This window comes from Coregonus lavaretus (genome assembly GCF_964263955.1).
Source record: "Coregonus lavaretus genome assembly, chromosome: 1".
In the NCBI taxonomy this organism is placed as follows: Eukaryota; Metazoa; Chordata; class Actinopteri; order Salmoniformes; family Salmonidae; genus Coregonus; species Coregonus lavaretus.
The window spans coordinates 68,547,603-68,556,917 of NC_139988.1; positions in this window are offsets into that span (position 1 = coordinate 68,547,603).

The following is a 9,315-nucleotide window of genomic DNA, read 5'->3' on the forward strand; positions in this document are numbered from 1 at the left end:
GTGTCCTTTAGTAGTGGTTTCTTTGCAGCAATTCGACCATGAAGGCCTGATTCACGCAGTCTCCTCTGAACAGTTGATGTTGAGATGTGTCTGTTACTTGAACTCTGTGAAGCATTTATTTGGGCTGCAATCTGAGGTGCAGTTAACTCTAGTGAACTTATCCTCTGCGGTCCTCATGAGAGCCAGTTTCATCATAGCGCTTGAAGGTTTCTGCGACTGCACTTGAAGAAACTTTCAAAGTTCTTGACATTTTCCAGATTGATTGACCTTTTGTCTTAAAGTAATGATGGACTGTTGTTTCTCTTTGCTTATTTGAGCTGTTCTTGCCAAAATATGGACTTGGTCTTTTACCAAATAGGGCTATCTTCTGTATACCACCCCTACCCTGTCACAACACAACTGATTGGCTCAAACGCATTAAAAAGGAAAGAAATTCCACAAATTAACTTTTAACAGGGCACAACTGTTAATTGAAATGCATTCCAGGTGACTACGTCATGAAGCTGGTTGAGAGAATGCCAAGCTTGTGCAAAGCTGTCATCAAGGCAAAGGGTGGCTACTTTGAAGAATCTCAAATAAAAAAATATTTTGATTTGTTTAACACTTTTTTGGTTACTACATGATTCCATATGTGTTATTTCATAGTTTTGATGTCTTCACTATTATTCTACAATGTAGAAAATTGTAAAAATAAAGAAAAACCCTTGAATGGGTAGGTGTGTCCAAAATTTTGACTGGTACTGTGTGTATATATATATATATATATATATATATATATATAACTAATAAAAAATTACAAATCATGTTTTAAGTGAGAAGTAGGAATTGGTCTGAAGCCAAAAAGTAAAATAAATTCACGAGCACCACAATGCGTACTTCACCCATGCTCTACCAAGGTTTTCAGCACACAGCTTTGACCTACTACAGTAGCTATGTTGGTCTATTGTACTTCCAACAATGTGTAGGCAGGTTGCTTAGGATTCAAACCTTCTCAAACAGCTTAATTCATACTCTTCAGAGGGATAATGGACTTTACAGTGACCCGCTATTAAAATAATGTTTATCATTAGGCTATAGTAGGTCAGAGTTACTACATGATTCCATATGTGTTATTTCATTACATTTTACATAAATTTTCATCATTTAGCAGACGCTCTTATCCAGAGCGACTTACAAATTGGTGCATTCACCTTATGATAGCCAGTGGGACAACCACTTTACAATATATATATATATATATATATAATTTTTTTTTTCTTTGGGGGGGGGTATTCCTTAAATAGGTGGGGTTTCAAGTGTCTCCGGAAGGTGGTGAGTGACTCCGCTGTCCTGGCGTCGTGAGGGAGCTTGTTCCACCATTGGGGTGCCAGAGCAGCGAACATAGTTTTGATGTCTTCACTATTATTCTACAATGTAGAAAACAGTCAAAATAAAGAAAAGCCCTTGAATGAGTAGGTGTGTCCAAAGTTTTGACTGGTTTTGTATAATTTGTGCCTCAACCTCAATGATGTGTAACGTGCGCAACGATGTGCTTAATTAATCTGAGTGCATTACCATAGGGTAAGCATTAGAATAAGCCACCTCAATATTTGGAGCCATTAGATAATCTCTCTCTAGGAGCTGATCCTCGTCAGTATTGTGGGATAATTATAATGTTAAGGTAAGATTTGAATGGAGAAGCTTACCAGAGTGCAATTCTGCCTTTCTTTCAATCCTATCAGTATCGACACATGCTCCAACGACGCAGTTAGCTAACATTCTTTCTGCCTGGTGTTTTGGGAAAAGCATGTTACATCTTCGGCCGTTGTAGGAAAGATGTATCATTTAAAACACTTGTAAGCCTAAGTTCCATCGTTATCAGGAAACCAGGCCCAGGGCTGTTCAATTCCACTCTCCATTCTCTCACTGGTGCCCTAGAACAGGGTTTCCCAAACTCTGTCCTGGGGCCCACCCTGGGTGCATGTTTTGGTTTTTGCCCTAGAACTACACAGCTGATTCAAATAATCAAAGCTTGATGAGTTGGTGATTTGAATCAGCTGTGTAGTGCTATGGCAAAAACCAAAACGTGCACCCGGGGGCCCCCAGGACCGAGTTTGGGAAACCCTGACCTAGAGTCTAGAGCAGGGCTGTTCAATGTCTGTCCTGGAGGGCCAAACCACTTCTGTTTTTTGTTTCTGCCTGTTAGTTAATTGCACTCACCTCGTGTCTCAGGTCTGAATTAGTCCCTTATTTGAAGTAGAGGCCGACATTGAACATCCCTGCTCTAGACTCTAGAGGGCACTAGTGCCCAGTGTGAGAATGGAGAGTGGAATTGAACAGCCCTGGGCCCGGTTTCCCGATAGCAATGGAACTTGAAAGCTCTGCAATGTATTGGGTTCTGAATGAAGAGTATGTTGTTAATTTTATTCTCCTGCCCTGCATGTCCTCTGTGCTCAAAGTGGGCTGGTATTTTTAGAAACGTCCCACTTTGCCAGAGATTTGACACTGCTCTCAATCTAGTCAGGCTTCTTCTGTGATTAGAAAAACCAAGAGAAAATGACGAGAGCTAAATTTACCTCATCAAGACCTCATCACTCCTACCATTCCAAGTTGGCGATCTGAAAGTGTCCAAAATTCTTGTTTCTGAAGCGTTTAACTAGGGGGGAGGGAGAGTACGAAGCAAGAGGCTCATCTCATTAGCATTTTTTAGAATCATAATTTGGTTGCGTTGTTAAAACCCATATCATGTCAATATGTGATGGTCGTTCTCTCCCTTGTCATTGGCCAAAACTCTTCCTAAGCTCTCTTGTCATTTAGTCACTTGTGGGTAAATCATTAATTCCACTTAAGTCACATTTTCACATAGTCATGCATTGACCTCAATGGGATATTACAGTAAGTGACATTTGACTTCAGTAGAGATTTGCCCCTTGGTGCGGCGGCCGGTAGTCATAACAAAAGCCCCTCCTGCAAATAATTTAACCCAGGCAGATCGGGCGATGACAGCAGCGAAAGTTAGATCACCTGCTTGACAGCATGGCATCTTTAAAATATATATATACAGCACTGAAATGGCACCTTTATAATGGCATATTTGCTCTGTGTAAAGATGTCTTTAGATTAGATTCAACCACCGCTACAGTAAGATGTATGATTTTAGCCTTAGACGGCTTAAAGACAGCATGAATACGCCAGTGTTTATCACATACAGTATAAGAATATCAGCCACAGCGGATCAAGATATTCAACCCCTGCTTAACTTTCTAACACATTTAATCTGATAGCGGCTGCTGGTATAAAATGTGGTCCCTGATGTGTGTATCGAGCCCTCACATGCCCAAAGGATTCAAACACAGCTCAGCTCACCACATCTGCTCAGATTACTGGGTTATTCAACATAAACAACCGCGGGTACTTTTAAGAATGGTGGCCTGAATGATTTCTCAATGGCTTATATAGAGACCACAGGATCCAGTAGTGATGACTTGATGTGAATGAAGCATACATACTGCAGAGACATGCATGCTATGATAATGTAGTAGCACCTATACATCTAAAACCCTTTTCAAACAGAGGGCTTAACATTATTTTTTTAACCTTTTTACAATTTCAGATTGCCTGTTTGAAAGGGGTAAGTAAAAAAAACAATGCATTTTAACCATTAAAATACCTGCTCAAGACCTAGCGACAGCTGAGATCTTAACTGAAACAGACTTATAGGTGAGCCTAGGGCCAAAGAGCAACAGTATACAGCTGAAGTCGGAAGTTTACATACACCTTAGCCAAATACATTTCAACTCAGTTTTTCACAATTCCTGACATTTAATCCTAGTAAAAATTCCCTGTCTTAGGTCAGTTAGGATCACCACTTTATTTTAAGAATGTGAAATGTCAGAATAATAGTAGAGAGAATGATTTATTTCAGCTTTTATTTATTTCATCACATTCCCAGTGGGTCAGAAGTTTACATACACTCAATTAGTATTTGGTAGCATTGCTTTTCAATTGTTTAACTTGGGTCAAACGTTTCAGGTAGCCCTCCACAAGCTTCCCACAATAAGTTGGGTAAATTTTGGCCCATTCCTTCTGACAGAGCAGGTGTAACTGAGTCAGGTTTGTAGGCCTCCTTGCTCACACACGCTTTTTCAGTTCTGCCCACAAATGTTCTATAGGATTGAGGTCAGGGCTTTGTGATGGCCACTCCAATACCTTGACTTTGTTGTCCTTAAGCCATTTTGCCACAACTTTGGAAGTATGCTTGGGGTCATTGTCCATTTGGAAGAACCATTTGCGACCAAGCTTTAACTTCCTGACTGATGTCTTGAGATGTTGCTTCAATATATCCACTTAATTTTCCTTCCTCATGATGCCATCTATTTTGTGAAGAGCACCATTCCCTCCTGCAGCAAAGCACCCCCACAGCATGATGCTGCCACCCCCGTGCTTCACGGTTGGGATGGTGTTCTTCGGCTTACAAGCCACCCCCTTTTTTCTCCAAACATAGCGATGGTCATTATGGCCAAACAGTTCTATTTTTGTTTCATCAGACCAGAGGACATTTCTCCAAAAAGTACGATCTTTGTCCCCATGTGCAGTTGCAAACCGTAGTCTGGCTTTTTTTTATGGCGGTTTTGGAGCAGAGGCTTCTTCCTTGCTGAGCGGCCTTTCAGGTTATGTCGATATAGGACTCGTTTTACTGTGGATATAGGTACTTTTGTACCGGTTTCCTCCAGCATCTTCACAAGGTCCTTTGCTGTTGTTCCTGGGATTGATTTGAACTTTTCGCACCAAAGTACGTTCATCTCTAGGAGACAGAACGTGTCTCCTTCCTGAGTGGTATGACGGCTGCGTGGGCCCATGGTGTTTATACTTGCGTACTATTGTTTGTACAGATGAACGTGGTACCTTCAGGCATTTAGAAATTGCTCCCAAGGATGAAGCAGACTTGTGGAGGTCTACAATTCTTTTTCTGAGGTCTTGGCTGATTTCTTTTGATTTTCCCATGATGTCAAGCAAAGAGGCACTGCGTTTGAAGGTAGGCCTTGAAATACATCCACAGGTATACCTCCAATTGACTCAAATGATGTCAATTAGCCTATCAGAAGCTTCTAAAGTCATGACATCATTTTCTGGAATTTTCCAAGCTGTTTAAAGGCACAGTCAACTTAGTGGATGTAAACTTCTGACCCACTGGAATTGTGATACAGTGAATTATAAGTGAAATAATCTGTCTGTAAACAATTGTTGGACAAATGACTTGTGTCATGCACAAAATAGATGTACTAACCGACTTGCCAAAACTATAGTTCGTTAACAAGAAATTTGTGAAGTGGTTGAAAAACGAGTTTTAATGACTCCAACCTAAGTGTATGTAAACGTCCAACTTCAACTGTACAGTTATCAGTCACTACAGCTCCAGTGTCGTGGAAAGGGAAACTGCATGGGCAATCGTTATAGTCGCACCTCTGGCTCTATTCTACCCCGCTGCGTTAGCCTTTGGGGGTAGAAAGGAATAGAGAGGTGTGGGGTGGTGGTGGTGGGGCATCTATAATGGATTGGTCTCTTTATTTGTGACAAGAGGAGATGGATGCTCTACAAGGAGGCAGGACAATGAAGCCCCATTAAAAATGGATTACAGCGAATAGCTTGGAGGGGTTAGAAAGAATAGTATCCAAGAAGAGGAACATTCTCTCTCTCTCTCTTCTTATTTTCCTACTTATCCTAGCTGTATTTATATCTACTTCTAGTACAGTACAGCTGTTTCTCTCTGGATTAGTCCCTCATCTTGCTCTCACGCTCTCTTTCTTTCTCCTCTTATCTCTTTCTCTCTGTATTTTCTGTGTCTTTCTCTTTCCGTCCTGCTGTCTCGTTCCAGCGCTCTGACTTCACACTGCGAGGGTGAACACTTCTATTCATCACCCTGCCAGCGCTGTGCCCTTCCTCTCTCTCTCTCTCTCTCTCTCTCTCTCTCTCTCTCTCTCTCTCTCTCTCTCTCTCTCTCTCTCTCTCTCTCTGTCTCTCTCTCTCTCTCTCTCTCTCTCTCTCTCTCTCTCTCTCTCTCTCTCTCTCTCTCTCTCTCTCTCTCCTCTCTCTCCAGTCTCTCCCCATGCCCCTACTGCTCAGCCCATCTGTCTGACATGAGTTAGTGCGTCGCCCTGCGCTTCCAGTCTCCAGTGTCTGTCTGTCTTTCTGTCTTCCTCGACCAGCCCAGTTCTGAACACGGTGCCACAGAGAAATACTATAGAGCTGAGGAGGAGAAGCATATTGGGGTGCATTAAAACTGATAGTGATTTCCCTATGATGCTCAGAGGCTGAGCAACACAGATCTGAAGACAATTTGACCATGACCTTTGTGCTAGAGACATGGCCTTCTGTGCAGTAAAGATCTATCCATGATGATCACAGGGATATAAGTATGTTTTCCCTGTGATGTTCAGAGGCCGAGGGACAGTGGTCTGAAGTTTGGCTAAAAGTGTCATGAAGTGTCATAATTTGATTTACGACTTTGGTACAGTAATCAAACATTTGGCTCTAAATGTTGAACAGTTGGGTCTGTCAACTCAGGGGAGAAAGCATATGAAAGAGGACATTCTCAGCTACAGGAAAATAAATGTTTGGAGATTAAAATAAAATATTTATGATCTTGATGTACTTAGTGTACGAGTGAAATTGACCCGGAACATAAACGGTGTAGGCCGAATCGAACATAAGGGGTTAATATAATTTTATTTAACCGTATACACTGTTAATTTACCAGCATTTTTTTTGTGCACCACAAGATGAAAATGGTTAGATACTGAGTGATGAGCTTTTGTTTACACTTGTCTTTTCCATGTTTAAAATATGAGGCGTGTCAATTTTATTACTGTCCATTCAACAAATGTCCCAAAAATCATTCTGTACAATACTTTCTAGTATACAGAACAAAAATATAAATGCAACGTGTAAAGTGTTGGTCCCATGTATCGTGAGCTGAAACAAAAGATCCCCAAAATCTTCCATACGCACAAATTTGTTTACATCCCTGATAGTGACCATTTCTCCTTTGCCAAGATAATCCATCCACCTGACAGGTGTGGCATATCAAGAAGCTGATTAAACAGCATGATCATTACACAGGTGCACCTTGTGCTGGGGACAATAAAAGGCCATTCTAAAATGTGCAGTTTTGTCAAACAACACAATGCCACAGATGTCTCAAGTTTTGAGGTAGCATGCAGTTGGCATGCTGACTGCAGGAATGTCCACCAGAGCTGTTGCCAGAGAATTAGATGTTAATTTTCTACTATAAGCCGGCCTCCAATGTCGTTTTGGAGAATTTTGCAGTACGTCCAACCGGCCTCACAACCGTAGACCACGTGTAACCACACCAGCCCAGGACCTCCACATCCGGCTTCTTTACCTGCGGGATCATCTGAGACCAGCCACCCGGACAGCTGATGAAACTGAGGAGTATTTCTGTCTGTAATAAAGCCCTTTTCTGGGGAAAAACAAATTCTGATTGGCTGGGCCTGGCTCCCAAGTGGGTTGGCCTATGCCCTCCAAGCCCACCCATGGTTGTGCACATTCCCAGTTGTGAAATCCATAGATTAGGGCCTAATGAATTTATTTCAATTGACTGATTTCCTGATATGAACTGTAACTCAGTAAAATCATTGAAATTGTTGCATGTTGCGTATCTATTTTTGTTCAGTATAATTTTCTAGTTCCCTTAATTCATATGAGATAACGTAATAACATCCCTGGACTCTAGTCTAATACAAAAAAAGTCTGCTACAGGGAAAAATATCAGTTTTGGTATTCTTTTCAGAATGCATTCTCTTCAGAAGCTATTATACTTTCTAGTGGGAAATCTGTTTGGCCCATGGGTCAGAGTGAATTAAGATCTGCGGTTAGTTATGTGTTTAGCTTAAAGTCTTCATTATAAAACATCTCCCAGTTTATCCTTTTAATACCTTTCCAGCGGCTTTCCTTCCAGTAATTTTCTTGTAAGGACAGGGTGGGGGCAAGAGAGAACAGATGAGATTATCATACAAGTGATGATGAGGCATACAAGAAACAGGGATTCTAGGAATGGCATTCTGGACTATACTCACTGATGACACACAAACAAATTGAGGAACCATGGTCACGGTTAAATAATGGAATTTTTCGGAAAGCCCCCTGGAATAGCGTTGTCGATTTTAGGCCGATAAATGTGTTCCAAAACCATTTACTTGTTTACCCCATAAGAGATGCAACATAATACAGTAATTCTCATAACTGCAATATGCATGATCATAAAATCTTGAAAGGTATAAAAATGCTTTTTCTCATCTATTCCAAAATGTGTCCAAGAGCAGCCTCTCATCGCTATAGGAGAATAGTATCCAATAAAATATGGTGAAATAGAATACAATAGTCTTTTATTGATCTCCCAGCAGGTAATCCATCTTTCCCCAATCAGCAGACATGCAGACAACACCTGAGGGTTGATAACAGAAGTACAGGCTGTAATAGTCCTGTCAACGCCCGCTCCTAGAGGAGTCCCCTCCCCCTCCCTGCCCCCCTCTCCATCCCCCAGACAAGACCAGGTTTCTATAGAGAATGCCAGCCGTGTGAAACCTAAGAATCTCATTGGCTGAGCCACCACAGGAGTGGATGAAAGAGGGAGTGGAGAGAGAAAGAGGGGGAAGGGGGGGTGGGGGGGGGTGGGGGGGGGGGGGGGTGGAGGAGAGGCAGAATGAGAAGGCTTAAGAAGATGTAACTGCTCTGCCTGCCACAGCAACTCGGCAGAACAGAGAAGGGGAACGAGTGAGGGACACACAAAGAAAGAGAGCGGTAGAGAGATGCCTTGTTGTTTTGTGGATTCTCTCTCCTGTGGTAAACAGAAGCCCATTGGACTAAAGAGGAAGACTTAGGCTACAACCTCTGGACTGGTGCTTTCGAGAGTGAGAGGGAGAGCAACAGCACCTGAAGAGACGCACCTGAGTAAGTACAGTAGATCTCTTTTGGATCTCTACAACACCTGAACAATCCAACTTGATCCCTCTTTTGATCTACCCTTCTACATACCTTCACCGCTCACCAAGAGTACCAGGACCCGGCTGAACTTCTACACTGATTCTGATCACTGCCTCCCCCCTAAGACCAGAGTGGAGGGACCCAACTGGGACTCTGCATGGATGAACTCCGCAACGGTGGCCTCTTTTAGATGTGCTTCTCCCCCCTCGCTATACTGCCGGACTTGCCCCTCACCCCCCTGTACTCCCTGAGAGGCCTCAGCGGACCCCCCCAGTGCCTCTGGGATGGTGTGATCATTGCGGGAACCATCGCTGACCTCATATCAGGGCCAAT